The sequence below is a fragment of the Telopea speciosissima genome, chromosome 2, assembly GCF_018873765.1.
Source record: "Telopea speciosissima isolate NSW1024214 ecotype Mountain lineage chromosome 2, Tspe_v1, whole genome shotgun sequence".
Lineage (NCBI taxonomy): Eukaryota > Viridiplantae > Streptophyta > Magnoliopsida > Proteales > Proteaceae > Telopea > Telopea speciosissima.
Window position 1 is genome coordinate 54949345 of NC_057917.1, and position 20105 is coordinate 54969449.

Below are 20105 nucleotides of genomic sequence, written 5' to 3' on the forward strand. Positions count from 1 at the left end.
AACCCTAAATTGGCGTCATAACGGCATTAATGTAGGGGTTTCATTCACCTTTTTTATGGAGTATTGCTGGTTCATTTACATTTTGATTGCATCTTGCATGGATCCTGTACAATATAAATCTGGAGCACTACAGCAACAAATTTCATCCATCAATGGTTCTCCACTTGCGGCACACCTAATCTGCAATTTTCTGCAATGATTAACATCATGAATCTGGAACATATTTACCTGCTCTGTTTTTGGGTAGTTTTTGGGCAGTTTTGAGACATTATTGCCCTCCCTAATAAGGTCCTTCCACCGTTATTTGAAGTGGATCCAAGCCTCTGATTATCTGTGGTGAGAAAAATCTCCTCAAATCTGAGATGTGATCTCAGTTTCTGGTTTTTTATTTCTTATCTCTTAATCGGCCATTGGATCATTACTAGTTTGTGGGGTTTTCATATACTATTGACATACTATATTTGACAAGAAGTTGAGCACTATTGAAGTTGTTTAATTTGAATTCTACTGCAGCGGTATTTCTGACCAGAATTGATTTTATTGGTGGTGTTCCTCTTCATATACTTATTGACCTTGCACTACTGTGACTATTATTGTTTGGTGCTTTCACTGGATATTAAGAGCCATCCATCATTATGTATTGGAGCTTAACGGATCTGGAAATACTGCTGGGTTACTGCAGTCAAAACTGACTTGAAGTTCCATTGTTTTTGTGCCCTTTTGCTGCAACTATAGATTGTATATACCTCCATCTATGACCATTGATTGCCTGAGAAATTCTGGGGCTTATAATTTGTTAGAACCATAGGGGTATTTTAGACCCTTTTCATATGTTTTTTATGTTTCTGTTATGTGGGCTTTAGTCCCACATTGTTTATTTGTACTTTTATTCTCTATTCTCATTGATATAAATAAAGAGCTTGGGATGATCATTAATCATCCAAGCCTTACTCTAATTCTAAATCTGTTAACATGGCATCAGAGCATGTTTTGAATTAGGGTCCTCTACCTTCTATTTTCAGCTCTTTCTTTCTCTTCTCTCTTTCTCTCGATCTCCTCTTCTCTTCTCTCTTTTCTTCTTTTGTTTTCTATTCTTCAATAGGGCAGCACTGATGAGGTGATCGATAGATCCAGCTGCTGCCCTTTCTCACCTCATTCCATGATTACATAAGTTTCCATATCAACAACACCTTGGCTGCGATATTTGAAGCTTCCCATATTTGATTGATTCCACCTCAACTATAAGGAATCAATCTCCCTTATTGAAGATCAAGAACTGCAGCAGGTTCCTTTGTTGAATTTTTTTATCTAAGATCTGCCTTGAAGACCCCCTAGATCGATTTCTCCAAAAATAGGGTTTTTTTTCAAAACCCTGACAAATATCGATCTAGGGGCTGCTGTCCTTTGTTGGGGTTGATATTTGGAGGGGTGCTTAGTCTCTTCTAGACCCACACTCGAGCCAAGTTTCAGCTCAATCCAATGTTTTTTTTGTAGGTTTCTCTCCCTACATTGATCTCAACAAAATCAGGGGTTTTTTTCAAAACCCTGAAAAAATCGATCTCAGGGTTTTGAGCCTCTGTTGGTGCTGGTTTTTTGAAGGTTGATTCTCCACTTATAATGACATATCTGCCCCAAATTTGAGCCTCAACTATTCAGTTTTTGGGCCTATTCTTCCCTATATCGATTTCAGCCTAGCAGGGTTTTTTTCAAAACCTTGAAAAAATCAATATAGGGGCTACACTTGTCTGCTGCTGCTGATTTTTGGAGACACATCTTGTGACATTGAAAAGGGATTCTCCTCCTATTTTGAGCCTTTAATTTGGAGGATATCTTTTGTTTCTTGTTGCCACAGCCTTCTTTGTGATTTGGTTTGTTCTGCTGCACTTATGACTAAATCTGGAATGTCTAATGGAACTTCTACTGACAATGGGTATAGTAGGAATGATACCCGTGATCTTCTCCCTAATCCTATCAAATTGGATGGGAGCAATTACCTGATATGGTCTCGCTATGCCTACTTTGCCATTGCCGGCCGTGGACTTACTGGCCATATTGATGGCACTACTGTCATGCCAGCTGAAGCTGGCCCTTCTCTGACCAGGTGGATCTCCAACAATGGTGTACTTATGTCCTATTTGATTGGCTCAATGTACTCAGACCTTGCGGATGGTTTTCTTCTCCTTGATACAGCCCATCAAATTTGGTTTGCTTGCAAGGAGATATATGGACAACTCGGTAATGATGCACAGGTGTATGAGCTTCGAAAGAAGGCCAATAATACTACTCAGGGGGAGTTATTTGTCTCCAAATACTATGCTACTTTGCGTAGTTTCTGGTAGCAACTGGACCATTTTTTCTGATTACCATCCCACTACAGCTGCTGATATCACTGCATATAAGAAACATCTGGACAAAGCTAGGGTCTATGATTTTTTGGCTGGTTTGAACATGGAGTATGACCAGATTCGTGTTCAGGTATTGGGTCATTCCCCTTTTCCCACACTTGAACAATCCTATGCTTTGGTCTCCTCTGAAGAGAACCGTCAGGCTGCTATGCTCCACCCTCCTGTTACTGACATATCAGCCCTCCAGTCTGCTGCCCAGGCTACTCCTGCTCTTGTCGAACATGTTTCTCTTGGTGATTCTACTACAGAGACTGTTACTTGTGAGCATTGTCACAAGCCTTACCACACCAAAGAGAAGTGCTGGAAACTTCACGGGAAGCCAGCTGACTTTGAGGCTTAACGGGCTGCCAAGAAAAAGACAAAAAATAAAGCAAACCACTCTGAATTTGTTCCTATAGCCCCAGCTACTGACACTGGCCTATCCCAGGATGATCTATAGGCTTTCCTACGACTGCTAAGGTCTTCTGCTGCTGTTGCCTCTACTACATCAGCTCCTGCCACCTCTTCTGCTCCTTCAGGTTCACACTTTGCCGGTCAGGTATTCCATTTGGTGGTCATTGTGCTTCTATAGCTTCCCTATGCTTGGATCATAGATTCTGGGGCTACGGATCACATGACCGGTTCCTTTAGCCTGTTCCATCGGTATTCTCCCACTTAGGAAAGACAAGGTCAAAGTAGCTGATGGCTCCCTTTCCTCCATATCTGGAAAAGGAATCATCACTGCACTTCCTCCCTTACTTTGTCTTTAGTTTTGCATAATCCTAATTTTACTACTAACCTTCTTTCTATTAGTAGTCTTACTCGTGATCTTAACTGTAAAGTGATTTTTTTTCCTTCCCATTGTGTGTTTTAGGATCTGGCCTCTGGGAAGACGATTGGATTGGGTAAAGTGCATTGTGGCTTGTACCTGCTTGATGATGGTCGGCTCACTCCACCCTCGTTACCATCTCCAAATCAGAACTCCTTAGTCTCTTCTGAAATTTACCAGTGGCACTCTAGATTAGGTCACCCTCAATTAGGAATATTAGCATCTTTATTTCCTATTTTGGTCAAATCATGTGATAAGACTGATTTTTTTTGTGAGGCTTGCGTTCTGGTCAAACAGACACGTTCTATTTATTCGGTTTCAAATAAAAGGAGTTCTTCACTTTTTCAGTTGGAACATTCTGATGTTTGGGGCCCTAGTCGTAAAACTTCCCTTTCTGGTCATCGTTGGTTTGATTCTTTTATTGATTGTCATTTTAGGCATACATGGGTTTATCTTATGCACACTAAGAGTCAAGTTTTTTCCTGTTTTCAGCATTTCCATAGAATGGTCCAAACTCAGTTCCAGGCTAATCTCAAGGTTTTGAGAAGTGGTAATGGCACCGAGTATAAGGAACACCAATTTCAGAAGTATTTGGCTGATAATGGGATTATTCACCAGACTAGTTGTGTCAATACCCCAGCCCAGAATGGTGTGGCTGAAAGGAAGAACCGACATTTGTTGGAAGTAACCAGGGCGTTGATGTTTTCGCGCCATGTCCCCTCCCAATATTAGAGGGATGCTATCCTCACTGCAACCTATCTCATTAATCGGTTGCCTTCTCGTGTTCTTGACTCTCGCAGTCTGGCTGAACTTTTACATGGGAATTCCACCTTTGTGGTTCCTCCCAAGGTGTTTGGTTGTGTGTGTTATGCCAGAGACATGAAATCTCATGGTAAACTTGACCCTCGTGGGTTGTGGTGTGTTTTTTTGGGTTACTCTCCAACCCAGAAAGGTTATAAGTGTTATCATCCCCCTTCCCGTTGTACTCTAGTAATTATGGATGTTTTTGACGAACATCTTTCCTATTATCCATCTCCACATCTTCAGGGGGAGAATTCTGGTTCTAGTGAAGATGTGTTTGTGCTTCCTCCCCTTGAGGCTCCTCCTACTTTGGAGCCTATGGCTGCTATTCAGCCTACTTTGGCTGCTGCCCCTTCTCCTTTACAAGGGGAGCTTGTAGAAAATAATGATGGTCATATTCCTAGTCAGGGGAAGTTGACTCCAGTCCAGAAGACCATCAGTGAATTTCAAAAGAGAATTGACAACTCAAATGTTATCACCTACCAAAAGAGATGCTCTAAAAGAGGGCAGCATCAATCCACTGTGGCACCTATACCTATCCAATTGCCGGCTCAGGATCCAGATCCTTGTCCTCCTCCTCCTGGTGAGACTTCTCCTTCAGAACTACCTATTGCTCTTCGCAAAGGTACTAGGATTTGCACCTTGCATCCCATTTCTTGCTTTGTTTCTTATAGTTCTCTTTCTCCGTCTTTTCGTGCATTTGTGTCTTCTCTTTCTTCTGTTTCTCTTCCTAAAAATTGGCAAGAAGCTTATGCAGATGGAAAGTGGAAGGCAGCTATGTTGGAAGAAATGAAAGCCTTAAGAAAAAATAATACTTGGGATCTTGTAGATCTTCCTCCAGGAAAAAACCCTGTGGGATGTAAATGGGTGTTTGTGGTCAAATATAAGGTTGATGACACTGTGGATTGGTATAAGGCACGTCTGGTTTCAAGAGACTTTACTCAGACATATGGGATTGACTACCAGGAGACTTTTTCTCCTGTTGCAAAGTTGGATACAGTTCGGGTTTTGCTATCTTGTGCAGTCAATCTTGGATGGGATCTACAACAGCTGGATGTGAAGAATGTCTTCCTAAATGGAGAACTTAGCGAGGAGTTGTAATGGATATTCCACTAGGTTTTTCTTGTGACAGTAATCAAGGTAAAGTGTGCAAGTTGAAGCAAACACTTTACGGGCTGAAGTAGTCACCTAGAGCTTGGTTTGGTCGGTTTCACAAGGCCATGATTTCAGTGGGCTATAAACAGAGTAATGTTGATCACACTCTCTTTATAAAGAGGGCTGGAAAAACCATCACTGTTCTTATAGTCTATGTGGATGACATTGTGGCTACTCGCAACGATGGTGATGAGATCAACCGGTTGAAGAAGTTTCTTGGGCAGGAGTTTGAGATTAAAGATCTAGGGAAGCTACGGTACTTTCTAGGGATTGATGTTGCCAGGTTTTCTAAAGGCATCTTTCTCTCCCAAAGGAAGTATGTCCTAAACTTGTTGTTTGAAATTGGTTTGTTAGGATGTCACCCTTCAGATACTCCTATGGAGGCTACTGTTCGTCTCAAAGAAAAGGAGGGTGAACTTGTTGATAAAGGCCGGTACTAAAGACTAGTGGGGAAGCTGATTTATCTCTCACACACACGTCCAGACATTGTTGTTGCTGTGAGTACTGTGAGTCAGTTTTTGCATGACCCCTATTCTTCTCATATGGAGGCTGCCCTTCGGATTCTTCACTACTTGAACTCAGCTCCTGGAAAAGGCATTCTTCTGTCTCCTCATGGTCACCTACGGATAGAGGCATATACCGATGCTGACTGAGCTGGTTCTACTGATTGGAAATCTATCTCTGGGTAATGTTCTTTTGTAGGAGGCAATCTTGTCACTTGGTGTAGCAAGAAGCAAAATGTGGTGGCTCGGTCTAGTGCTGAAGCAGAGTTTCATGCTATGGCACAGGGCATTTGTGAGTTACTTTGGTTGAAAGGCTTGCTACAAGATCTTGGTGTTCCTGTTCATCTTCCTATGATGTTGTACTGTGACAACAAAGCTGCAATCAACATTCCTCATAATCCAGTACAACATGATCGCACCAAGCATGTTGAAGTGGACAGACATTTTATCAAGGAAAAGTTGGAAGACGGATTGATTTGTGTTCCCTTTGTAAAGTCTACTGATCAGGTTGTTGATATTTTCACCAAGGGATTGTCTGGAAAATTGTTCCATTCTAATCTAGTCAAGTTGGGCATGATTGACATATTTGCTCTAACTTGAGGGGGAGTGTTAGAACCGTAGGGGTATTTTAGACCCTTTTCTTATGTTTTTCATGTTTCTGATATGTGGGCTTTAGTCCCACATTGCTTATTTGTACTTTTATTCTCTATTCTCATTGATATAAATAAAGAGCTTGGGGTGATCATTAATCATCCAAGCCTTACTCTAATTCTAAATTTGTTAACATAATTTTCTGTGGATTGGTTACTGGTCTGTGGTGTGGTTGGTAGACTGTTCTGGTCTACTAAATCATCATTTGCTGATTATCCTCTTCTGTGATTCACTGCTGATCTAGTATTCTGAGATTATATTTGGCCTACGATTGGATCTTGGCTTGTGAATGATAGTAAGATTGCTTGCTAATTTGGTGGATGTACTGTGTGTTGCATGGAGTGATGCTGGTATACTATGGGTTCTCCCTTATTCTGTCGATGGTATCTACTCTCTACGTATGAAGATTTTCAGGCTCTCTCTTAGTGTGGATGCTGCACTTTGTTTATATTATATTGGATACTGGTTCTTTCCTTGCAAAGCCACTATTTTGCTGATGAGATTATTGGAGGTTATTTTTATTTTATCAGATTTATCTGACTGATCTAAGATCTTATTTGTTGTGGCTGCTCTTGAATCTTGATTATGGGGTTTGTGTTGCTGATCCTTCATGATGTAGTTATTGCTACCATATGATGTTGGATTATCTATTGGTGTTCTCTCCTGCATTCTTTGTCCACGTGAAGCGGGAGATTGGTTATTATCATCTGATATTTGAAGAATATTATGGAAAGTTAAACGTACCGCCCCTACTTTTCTAAATATTTAATAAGTTAATCCAGACTTTTAGTGGTTCCTGTTAGTGACAAACGGTAGGTGTGTTTTAGAAATTTTAGGACCAATATACCCTTGACAGGGTAAAATGACATTAATGTCCTCTTCTTCTTCTTCTTCTTCCCCTGCACCTGCGACCACAGCTTCTTTTGTTTTGAAGCTGGAAGATGACAGAAGCCTAACTGAAAGCAAAGAAGCCGTTAAAGTGGTTCCTGTACCTGGAGTGAGGGACGAAGGGAAGTGGAGAGCTTGAGGGGAGTTTATGTGGAGAAGCTTGAGAAGTTAAAAAGAGTAACAACGAGACTCAGAGAGAGTTTCTGCAGATTTGGGGATTTGAGAAGGAAGAATGGAAAACATAACAGCAAGTGAATTGGCCGGGTTTGGAGTTGGAACTATGCTGCTGTGTGCCACTATTGCTGCTCCCAAGATTGATGCCCTCATTTCAGCTTCCTAAAGGAGGTAATGAAGCATTGTTTAATCTTACTATCTCAAGAGTCAAATTTAAATTTTATGGCCATTATTGCTGGTCCCTTGATGATTTACAATTTCGTGATTTTACAATAAGGACTATGCTGTTGTGTGCCATTATTGCTGGCCGCTGAAGACTGAAAGTTCAACATTTTCTGGAGAGAAATCAAATGCTTCGTTTCATGTAGATGGCGCGACAGAAAATGGAAAAGGAAATCAGAGAGGTGATGGGTTGAGCAAGGATAAATTAGTGGGGGATGGGTGTGCTCAAGGCTGGAATTCAGATTGGGGTTTTGTTTAGGCAAGGATGTGGGTTAGGTTAGAAGTGGAAAGAAATGCAGAGGAGAATCAATGATCAAATACAGGAGGAGAGATTTGATGAGAAACACAACACCGTCACCGTTAGTGGCCCCTTCTGCTGCCCCAAGAAGCTCTGCTTGCAAAGCTGAAAATGCCATTAAGTGCTTCAACATCGTCGAGAAAAAGCCTCGGGAGCCATCCAAACCCGCCGATCCCGATCCGCCACCGATCCACCGCCTCCTCCCGCTGATCTTATGCCTGAACCACCCAAATGTGGAGGTGGAGCTGTTAGGGCGCAGTTCTTTGTTCTTCTCCTTTCGGTTTGGGAAGGGTGCAAAGTAGAAAAGAATGGAAAAGGTTTTGTTTATAATGAAGGGCAATATGGTCAGTACAGTAAAAAATCTAATGGTTTTCATCCCAAGTTAATGGCTTGGATTAACTTATTAAATATTTAGAAAAGTAGGGGAGGCACGTGTAAATAGTGAAGAAAGATGGATGCACCGGTAATTAATCGATATCTCAGGGGAGGTACGTGTAAATTTCCCTTATTATTATCTGCTCGTGTCATCTACTTATTTGAAGATTATTATTATTTGTTCATGTTATTTTCTCATGTCCTCAGCAACTATAAAAATGGTTATTTGTTTGTAACAAGAAGATTGTTACATGTGGTTCACAGCAACCTTATGCTGTTACTTGTGGTTCGTAACTTATGTTGTATTTTTGGTTCACAACTACCTTGTGTTGTAATTTGTGGTTCGCAACAACCTATGTTGTTCTTTTATCCGTGGTTCACAACAATCTATGCTTCGCCTTTATTTGTCTTCTTTGTGAAGATTACTACTTGCCTTCCTTGAGAAGGGCTTATAATGTTGTTATTGTAGTTATGATATTTTGGCTTGCAGTTGGTATTCTGTGCTGCTTAATTTGCTCATTGCTGTCTGGATTTATTCGACATGAAGATTTTTCTTTACTGTTGCTGTTGCTGTTGTTGTTGTTGATTGGTGTGCTAGTGTTGGTGTTGCAACTGAAAGGAAGCTCTCTCTGTGGTCATTGGCGTCTATGACTGTTGTATATGTTTAAGGCTGGTTCTGTTGTTCATGTCTATTCTTGTTGTTCCAAGCTGAAGCCTTTGATATATATGCTCTAGCTTGATGGGGAGTGTTAAAATATTAGTGTCGGTTTATGGGGTTAAGTATATGACAATTCCTTAAGGGGTGTTTTGGGTCATAGTTGGTTGTTTTTTACTTGGTGTTTACTTAGTGTCGGTTCTATTGGTGGACCCAAATTGTAATTCCTTTTTTATTATAATAAACAGATCATCCTACCCATGGTTTGAGTGATCTGTTCACTCTCAAACCGGGGGTAGTGTTTCTCCCTTCTCTCAGTTCTCCTCTTCTCTTTCTTCTTCTTGTTTCTCTTCTCTCTTATAGTGCTGATTTACAGGGTTGATGTATCATTACAAGGTCATTACCCAGAACAATGATATTATCAACATAAACAACCGGCACAACCACTTTAGAGTCTTGATGATGAACAAACACCTAATAGCCAGAATAACATTGGGAGAAACACACACTCGATAGTTAAACGGTTTAAACCAAACCACTTAAACCTCCGATGAGCTCCCCCCACCTCCCCCCTCCGCCACCTTACCCCTCCACCTCCACCTCCCCCACCACCCTCCCCTCTTCTTCTCGGCCTCCAATCTCCATCTCTCATACCTCCACCACCACCCCCGATACCTCCTCCCCCGACCCATCCCCTGCAACCTTTGCATCTCCATCCTCTTCTGGGCCCAAACCTTGGTCATCTCTGTTCGCTCTTCCCACCTCCCCCTCCCCCTCTATTCTTTCCCTCTACTATGTCAAACTTGCTACCGATGATGGAGCCTCCTTCGCTCTGTGCCCCAACAATCTTCTTTCCCCTGAAATCACCAAATGGAAAGCCTGCCTAGTGGGCCACTTCCTTGGTCCGAGACCCTCGTTCAACATTGTCAGAGCTTCCCTCACCAAGCAATGGAAAGCTCACGGTTCGTTAGACATTTTCCTCCTCGACAGTGGTGTCTTCATTTTCAAGTTCCTCTCCGAATCCTCCGATGATGCCAAAGCCAAAGCTCTGCATGGGGCTTCTTGGCTTGTGGGCACCAAACCAATCTTCCTCCGTCAGTGGGACCCTTACATTCAGCTCCATAAGGTTGACTTCAGCTCCATTCCCTTGTGGGTTGCCCTGCCAGGTCTCCCCTTCCACTACTGAAGCCAGGATTGCCTAAGCAGAATCGGCTTAGTCTTGGGGTTCCCCCTATATTCTGACACCCGCACCCTCAAAATGGATCGTCTCTCTTTTGCTCAAATCTGTATTGACGTCTCGGCTGATCATCCTCCGCCACCATTGTTGAAGAAGATGGATTCAGCTTCGAGCAGCCTGTCAAGTTCGATTGGATCCCTCCACATTGCATCCACTGCAAGGTCTTTGGGCATCATTCTCGCAGCTGCTCCGGAAAAGCCCCTGTTGACTCTGCTGCCGACGGCCAGTCCTCTCAACATCAAGATTCCATCGCTACCTCTGCAATTCTGCCATCTACGCTTGCCCATGATGCCATCTTCAATCTCTCGAATCCTCCAGGAGTGCTTCCCAGCAAGTCTGTTCCCGAATCCTCCTCTGTTGACCGTCAACCACGCTCCACAAGCTTCGCTGCTCCTCCCTTGGCCTCGAATGACTTCAGATCTCCAAGCATAGGCAAAGCAAGACTTCGCCCCCGCCGCAGACGACGTCATTGTGGCCACCCGTCCTCTGCTTCTCTGGCTCGCAGGCAACCCCCCTCGATTACCGTGCTTGCGCCTTTGCTAGATGCTTCTGATGGTTCGCTACAGTCTGAGATCCCACTTGACGCCTCAATCTTTGGTCCTTGTATGCTGCCTTCTTCGGCTTGGACAATCGCGCTTGCTTCCATTGGTCTGCCTAAGACACTTGCGACAAAGGGGCTTTCCTCTGTTGATCAGAATTCCCTACAGGACAGATTGGGCTGTGGCGCTTTCACCAATTTGGCTACTGATTCTCCCGGCTGTTCCTCTCCTGCTATGGTTTCTTCGATACTTGAAGCCCTCCCTTCGCTGACATCCTCTGCTGTAGATCAGCCTAGGGCTCAGTCGCTTAGGAGCTCCTCTCTCGATGGGAGTCTGGCTCTTCTGCGAGGGAATTTGAACGACAATCCCTCGTCCTTTCCCCCTGCTAACCCTCTTTTGTCCTTTTCATCTTCTGCCCTAACCCCCCTTCTACCTACCACCTGGCCCACATTCTAACCATCTCCCCACTTTACCCCTGCTTTCTCTTAACCAACCCCCCTCCTCGAACCAACCGGTTCAACCCCTAACCAAACCATTTTCCCTGAACCAGTTCCTTTCTTATTTTTCCTATAACCTCCCCAATCTACCCCTACCCCCTCACTTATCTCCTACCCTTTCTTTATGCCATGACCTTCATCCATCCACTTACATTTCTACCCGACTGGACTCCAGACCCTCCTCACTCGGCTCCACTTCCACCCACTTAACCCGTACCACTCACCTTTCTACCCGCACCCCTTCTCGGCCCTCCACCCCCCACCCGACTGTATCCACAGCTCCACCACCCCCACCCCCACCCCTACCCCCTCCCTTACTCTAACCCCCTCTCCCCTCTCATCTTGTCCGCTGAGTCCCCCCTCCCCTAGCTTCGGGCTCCCCCCACCCCTCCCCCCCTTGGCTCCCCCTTGTGTTTCGGTTAGTTCCCTTGTAGCTACCGTTATTACCCGCCATCGCCCTACCCTTGCTTACTATCGTAGAAGGTAAAAGAGTGTTCCCCCTAGAACTTCGTTGCCCCCCCCTCTAGTTACTATGTCTGCCGGCTTTTTCTGGAATGTTAGGGGTCTTAACTCCCTGGCCAAGCACCAAGACAGCAGAGACCACATCAAATCTTCTCATTCATCATTTTGTGCTCTCCTTGAGACCGGTGTGTTGCTTGAAAATGCTTCTCGCATTGCGGCATCCATTGCCCCTTATTGGTCTTTTTTCTCCAACTATAACCATTCTTCAAATGGCCGTATCTGGATTCTTTGGGACCCATCCAAAATCAACATCTCCATCTCTCGTTCCTCCTCTCAGCTTATTCACCTCCTTTCTCTCCTTAACTCTCCCCACTCCTACATCATGTTCATCTATGCCTTCAACCGGGCTGCTGACCGTGTCTCCCTTTGGGATGAGTTGGCTATCATTAAGGATGGAATTGGCTCTCTTCCTTGGGGGATAGGAGGAGATTTCAACGTTGTTCGATTCCAATTTGAGAAAATTGGAGGCCGCCCCCTGATCTCCAGTCCGTTAAGGCCTTCAATGATTGTATCGAGGACATTGGTTTGGATGATCTTCGTTGGTCTGGTACCCCCTCACTTGGCACAACCGTAGGGGGGGAAGTGATCGTATTGCTTGCAAACTGGATCGTTTCCTCATCAATGAGACTTGGCTCTCATCCTTTCCCCACTCCCTTGCTAACTTCCTCCTCCAGGGCCTTTCTAACCACAGCCCCTGCCACCTCCTCATCTAGCCCTATTCGTCCTTCGGTCCCAAACCTTTCAAGTTCTTCGACATGTGGACCTCCCACCATCTTTACCTCCCTACCATCCTCAATGCTTGGAGCACCCCAGTCCACTGGCCCTCCCTCCTGCTCATTGCTTTCGCTAAGAAGCTCCGTATCACCAAATCCAGCCTCAAAATCTGGAACTCCATCACCTTTGGCAATATCCCTTCCTGTCTCTCCTCTTGCCGTTCGGACCTTGCCTCTGTGTAATCCCGCATCCAGTCGGATCCCGTGAACCTTTCTCTAGCTGAGGATGAGAGAAAGCTTTTTGATGAGCTCTTTTCCCTCTCCTCCCTGGAGGAAAGCTTTCTCTGCCAGAAATCGCGGATTAAATGGCTGGAACTGGGCGACTCTAACTCGGCTTTCTTTCATCGCTCTCTTAAAGCCAGGTTAAGCTCTAACTCCATCACCCTGCTCATTGGTAGAGATGGATCCCCCCTTTCCTCTGTCTATGACATTAAAACCGAGGCCGCTTCCTTCTTCTCCTCTCTCTTCAACCCCCTTCTCCCTCCTCCCTGTCCCCTCCCTTCTGGCCTCATCAACAAATTTGTCCCCTCCTCCCTCGCTAGCTCCATCCTCTCTATCCCTTCGGATGAGGAGATTACCAAGGCTATCCTGTCCCACAAATCAAATAAGGCCCCCGGCCCTGATGGTTTCAGCTTGTCCCACAAATCAAATAAGGCCTCCCACCATCTTTACCTCCCTTAGCTGCTGGGACTCTATTAAGGATGACCTCATCACAGCCGTCCGCAGCTGCTTCTTCAACCCCGGTCAACTTGCCCAGGTCAATCAGACTTTCCTCTGCCTCATCCCTAAAAAAGATGGTGCCTCCTCCCTCTCTGATTTCAGACCTATTTCTCTTTGTAATTTCCTCTACAAGTTCATTGCCAAAATCCTTGCTAACAGAATCCAGCATGTCATCCCTTCCCTGGTCAGTCCCAACCAATTTGCCTTCATTGTTGGCAGAAGCATTGCGGATAACATTATCCTTTGTTCTGAAATTGTGCGTGGCTTTGACCGAAAATCCCACTCTCCCGCTGCTCTCATGAAGATTGACCTCCACAAAGCTTTTGATTCCCTTAGATGGGACTTCATCTGTAGTGTGTTCTCTGAGATGGGCTTTCCTCCCTCTTTCATCCGTTGGATTCTGGCTTGGATCTCCTCCCCCACCTTCTCGGTTATAGTCAACGGTTCCCCTGCTGGCTTCTTCCACTCCAAAGTTGGTATCCGTCAGGGATGCCCTTTGTCCCCCTTCCTCTTCTCTTTGGCCCTGGAAATTCTTTTAAGAAGCATCCAAGCCAAAACTGACCTTCACCTTATCTCCCCGATCCCCAAATGCAAGAGCCTCAACCTCTCCCACCTGGCTTTTGCGGACGATCTTATGATCTTCTCCAAAGCTTCCCCCTCTAACATCTCCGCCATCATGTCCTCCCTTCACCTCTTTGAGAGTCTCTCTGGTCTCCGCATTAACCTCCTTAAATCCAAACTCTTCCTCTCTGATGTCTCTACCTCTAATAGAGACCACCTCCTCCGCCTCACTGGCTTTTCTCTGGGCTCCCTCCCAGTGAAATACCTTGGCCTTCCCCTTATCCCTGCTAGACTCTCCAGCCACCATTGCAACCCTATGCTTGACAACATTTGCAAGCGTCTCCAACTCTGGAAAGGTGGACTCCTATCCTATGCTGGTAGGCTCGAATGTATCAAATCAGTTCTCTAATCTTCCTACATCTACTGGTGCGGCATTTTTGCCCTTCCTAAAGCCACCGCCAAAGCTATGGAATCCATCTTCTGTGCCTTCCTTTGGAAAGGAAAGGAAACCTCCAGATTCCTTCACCCTCTCAGCTGGAAAGTTATCTGCCTCCCAAAATCTGAAGAAGGCCTCGGAATTTGTCGGATCCGGGACTCCAACACTGCAGGAATCCTGAAGCTTATCTGGAAAATTTCCTCTAATCAAGATTCCATTTGGGTCCAATTGGTCTACTCCCACCTCCTCAAGAATGATTCAATTTGGATAGTCTCCATTCCTGCTGACTCCTCCTAGGTCTGGCGTAAGATCCTTCTCTTTCGCCCTCTGGCCCTTAGAGCCATCTCTTATTCCATTGTTGATGGATCCTCCACCTCCCTCTGGCTTGATTCCTGGCACCCCATCGGTATCGTCTACAGCTTCTTTGGCCCGAGAACAATTTACTCCTCTGGCATTCCCAAGCTGGCTTCTCTTTCCTCCATAAACTCAAATGGTTCCTGGTCCCCCCCCCCTTCTTCCCCCCATCTCCCTTTCCCTGATATGGAATTCCCTCCCCCCCCTCCCCCTCTCCCCTTCCCCAACTTCAGCGGACAAGGTTACTTGGCTCCCCTCCTCAAACGGTCTCTTTAGCTTTAGATCTGCCTGGAACCTTGTTAGACACCATGCCCCCTCTGTCCCTTAGTATAAGCTAGTCTGGTTCAAAGGCCACATCCCCCGCCACAGCTTCCTTGTGTGGAGAACCCTTACCCACTGCCTCCCTACCCAAGCTTTCCTCGCTCTTCGAAAAATCCCAGTGCCCCCTTCCTGCATTTTTTGTTGGAATGGTACCAAAGACATTGACCACCTTTTTTTCGCCTGCCCCTTCACCTCTACCATCTGGAAAAAAGCCCTGTCGTTCATCTGGCCTCGTAGTAGAAGACACCTTCCCTTCGCTCGAGAATGGCTCTGGCTTGTCATGACTTTCCCTGGCTGTTCTATCTGCGACACTGTAGGCAAGCTTGTGTTTGGTGCTACCCTCTATCACATTTGGATGGAGAGGAACCTGAGGAGATGGACTTCCAACTCTCGCTCTTTTAACCTGATGTGGAAAGCCATCTTTTGGGATGTCTCCTCTAAGCTTACTGTTGTTACTCAAAAGGCTTTTTTGGATACCCCAAGGAACAGGCATATTGTTGTATCCTGAGGTTTAGATAGTACTCTTTTGCTTTCCCATTCCCGCTCTTAGTCGGGTCTTGGGTCCCCTCCCCCTCTCTCTCCCTCGTATATTCCCCTCCCCCCTTTTTTCCTCTCGGCCCCCCTGGGCTTTGGTAATATATTTTTTTATTCACCAAAAAAAAAAAAACATTGGGAGAAACCATAGCAAGCAACAACCTTGCTAAATTTGTCAAACCAGGCTCTCGGAGACTGTTTCAACCCATAAATAGCTTTGTTCAGCCTACAAACTTTTTGAGCATTCTCCCCTAAGAAACATAACCAAGAGATTTTGTTCCATATAGACCTCATGTATTTATCACCATACAAAAAAAAAAATTCTTGATGTCTAGCTAAAAAGAGGTCAATTAAGATTAACAATTAAATCAAAACTCTCATAGAATTCAGTCAAGCAACAAGAGAGAAGGTTTCAAAATAGTCAACTGCATATGTTTAAGTATATCCTTTAGCAACCAAACTAGCTTTCAGTTGTTCGACAAAACCATCAGAGTTATATTTAATGGTAAGTACCCAACAATATTGTACAATGTCCTTACCTGGAGGTTGGTTTACCAAATTTCAACTCTAACAAAAAAGCAAGTTATCCATTTCCACATCCATAGCTGACTTCCACCCAGGCTGAGATAAAACATCTTGATATTTGGTAGGAATAAAACGGGAAATCAAGAAGGCAAAATTATAAAGGGCAACAAGAAGATGGGAAATAGAAACATAATTAGCAATAGGATAGGTAACCAAGGATTTCTGAGTACAGGAACGAGCACCTTACTGTTGTTCAACCAGCAAGGTTTAAAGTATTAGTATCGGGTATCGTGTCAGAAGGGTGATTTTAAGAGACGTATTGTATCTGAAGAAATAATGATAATAATGGCTTGTATAGAGCAATGAGCCCTCCACGATTTATTTATAATAGTAAACCATAAGAAATCAATTACAATTAGAACTCTAACTCTAACTAACTGACTAGGCAACATAGTAGAGCTAGGAATATAACTAGGAATAGGAATAAACAACTAAATAGAAAAAACAACCCCATGGGTCGACCATATATCATGGGTCGACCCATGTCACACGGAAAGCCCATATTCCAATACTCCCCCTCAAGTTGGTGCATAAATATCTGTCATGCCCAACTTGCACACTAAAGGTTGAAAAACTTTTCCACTTAATCCTTTTGTGAACACATCAGCCAACTAGTCTCCAGATTGCACATAAGGAACGCAAATAGTCCCATTATCCAGATTCTCCTTGATAAAATGACGGTCAATTTCAATATGTTTCGTCCTATCATGCTGTACTGGATTATGGGCAATACTTATTGCTGATTTGCTGTCGCAGTAGAGTCGCAGAGGTAGAGTAATAGGAATGCTCAAATCTTGTAACAAGGTTTTGAGCCACAATAGTTCACAAATACCAAGAGCCATAGCTCTAAATTCAGCCTCTGCACTTGAACGGGCCACCACTGTTTGCTTCTTGTTGCTCCATATAACACAATTTCCACCCACAAATGTACAGTAACCTGTGGTGGATTTTCGATCAGGGGAACCAGCCCAGTCTGAATTAGTGTAAGCCTCAATCTGTAGATGATCATGACGGGATAATAACACATCTTTACCAGGTGCTGACTTCAAAGTATCGTAAAATCCTGAGTACTGCTTCCATATGATTAGACCGAGGATCATGCATAAATTGACTGATAAGACTCACAGCATAGGCAATGTCAGGCCGAGTGTGAGATAAATAAATGAGTCGCCCGACTAACCTCTGATATCTCCCTTTGTCTATTGGGTTCACCATCAGTGTCTCGAAAACGAGCATTTGCCTCAATAGGCGTATCAACAGGAGAACAGCCTAACATGCCAGTTTCAGACAGAAGATCTAGAGCATACTTGCGTTGAGATAAGAATAGCCCTTGAGAAGAATGAGCCACTTCAATCCCTAGAAAGTAGCGAAGTATGCCTAGATCCTTGATCTCAAATTCCTTGGCCAAATATGTCTTCAACTTGGAAATTTCAGCAGGGTTATTTCCAGTTACAACTATATCATCAACATATACTATGAGGAGAGTTATATTGCTGTCTGATTTCTTGATGAATAAGGTGTGGTCAGCGTTGCTTTGTTTATAACCAAATGTCAACATTGCCGTCTGAAAGCGACCAAACCATGCACGTGGTGATTGTTTCAGGCCATACAAAGCACGCTTAAGTTTACGAACCTTGCCGTGAGTTGCAGCAGATGAGAACCCAGGAGGAACGTCCATATATACTTCTTCCTCTAATTCACCATGGAGGAAGGCATTTTTAACATCAATTTGCTGTAGACTCCATCCTAAGTTCACAGCACAAGAGAGAATTACCCTGATGGTATTAATTTTGGCAACAGGTGCAAAAGTTTCCAAATAATCTATCCCATATGTCTGAGTAAATCCGCGAGCAACCAGCCTTGCTTTAAAACGGTCAACAGTTCCATCAGCTTTCTGTTTAATTACAAATACCCACTTGCAGCCAACAGTCTTCTTCTGTGGTGGAAGTGTGACAAGATCCCATGTACCACTCTTCTTAAGAGCTTGCATTTCTTCGACCATGGCCTCTTTCCACCTAGTATCTGCAAATGCCTCCTGCCAAGTCTGTGGTATAGAAACAGAGGATAAAGAGGAAACAAAAGCATGAAATGAGGGGGATAAAGACTCATACGGAACAAGCTGTGAAATTGGATGTTGCGTACAAGACCTTTTTCCCTTCCTAAGAGCAATGGGTAGGTCAAGTGATGGATCAGAAATAATAGGAGAAGGATCTAAAGAATCAGAAATATTACCAGAGGAAGTGTCATTCGGTCCTGGTTCAGAGGAGAACTCTTAGTGTGGTAATACTGCAGTGGTGGGCTGTCTTTGCCCTTTTTTCTTTCTATAATACTGCTGATTTAAGTCTTTCTCTGGTTGTCCCTGCTGCTCCCCCTGGACATCATCATCTAAAGGTACATGGTAACCATCAATGAGTTCATCTAGAGGAGGTGGAATAGTAACCGGCACATCTTCTAGAGTAGGTGTAGACTCCCCTTGAAAAGGTGCCGAGGAGGGAAAGAAAGCCACCGCCTCATGAAAGACGACATCCAAGGAAACAAAAACACGACGAAAGGTAGGGTGATAACACATATACCCTTTTTGAGTAGGAGAATAACCAATGAAAATGCAGCGGCGACCACGAGGATCAAGCTTACCATGGGCATAGTGATTCCTAACAAAACAAACACACCCGAAAATCTTGGGCGGAATAATATATGAAGAAGACCCCTTTAAAAGATCAAGAGGGGACCTGTAGGCAAGGACCCGAGAGGGCATTCTGTTGATAAGGTAAGCAGCTGTTAAAACAGCCTCACCCCAAAAATGAGAAGGGACATGCATCTCAAACATAATAGAGCGAGCCACATCAAGGAGATGTCTATTTTTGCGTTCAGCCACTCCATTTTGGAGTGGAGTGTCAACGCAACTGGTTTGATGAATAATACCTTGAGTAGCAAGAAATAACTGAAATGCTCCATCTAAATATTCACGACCATTGTCACTCCGGAGAGTTTGAATGGTGGCCTGGAACTGAGTTTGAACCAAGCTATAAAAAACTTTAAAACAAGAGAACACTTCACTTTTGTGTCGCATTAAATAAACCCAGGTGGTGCGTGTGTGACAATCAATAAAGGTGACAAACCACTTAAAACCAGAAATAGAAGATGTATGTGAGGGACCCCTGACATCAGAATGAATCATAGAAAATGGTTTAGAACATCTTTTATTGGAACTAGAATAAACAGAACAAGTTTGTTTTGCAAAAACACAAGCCTCACATAATAAAGAGTGAGGATTACAATGTTGAAATAAAATAGGAAAAATCTTAGCTAATGTTCCTAAAGGTGGATGGCCCAATCGACGATGCCAACGATGCAGTTCAGATAAATGATGGTCAGCGGAAGTAGCAGTAAGAGCCTGTCCAGACTTAGCAGCAGTAGTACTAGAGATAAGATCATCGTCAAGCAAATAAAGGCCACCACGCATTTTACCAGTTCCAATCGTTTTCCCTGTCCCCAAGTCCTGAAAGACACAATGTGAAGGATAAAAAATAGCTTTACAATTTAGATCAGAGGTCAAACTTCTGATAGAAAGCAAATTAGAAGTAAGCTTAGGGACATGCAAAACAGAGGACAAAGATAAAGAAGGAGAGCAATGGATGGCCCCCTTCTCGGATACAGAGGAAAGAGAACCATCGGCTATTTTAATTTTATCTTTGCCTGAACAAGGAGAATAACGAAAAAACAAATTAGATGTACCAGTCATGTGGTCAGTAGCTCCTGAATCAATTATCCAAGGATGAGATAATGCCGAAGCACACTGACCAGCAAAAGAAATACCTGGTTTGGAGAATACAAGGTTGGATTCAGAAGAAGGAACCACAATCGAGGTAGAGGCAGATGCAGATGAAGATGCAAGAGATCCAAAGTTTGTCATCATGCGACGAAAAACAGCAAGTTCCTCTGCAGAAAGGGTAGTAGTAGGAGCTGTTTCAGTAGCTTCAGAAAGGTGAGCCTGTGTGCCACCACGACCACGACCACGGCCTCGACCACGACCACCCCCACGACCATCAGATGAATCAGATGGCCGACCATGCAACTTCCAGCAATAATCC

The 20105-nt window shown here is 44.1% G+C and overlaps 1 long non-coding RNA gene across 1 annotated transcript; it reads left to right on the forward strand.

Annotated features, from left to right (window-relative positions):
• The first annotated feature begins 4066 nt into the window (after positions 1–4066).
• On the forward strand, positions 4067–7640 carry LOC122652605. Its single transcript, XR_006331619.1, has 3 exons — positions 4067–4078; positions 6201–6205; positions 7421–7640. It is a non-coding gene; the product is annotated as an uncharacterized LOC122652605 (long non-coding RNA).
• Positions 7641–20105: the final 12465 nt, after the last annotated feature.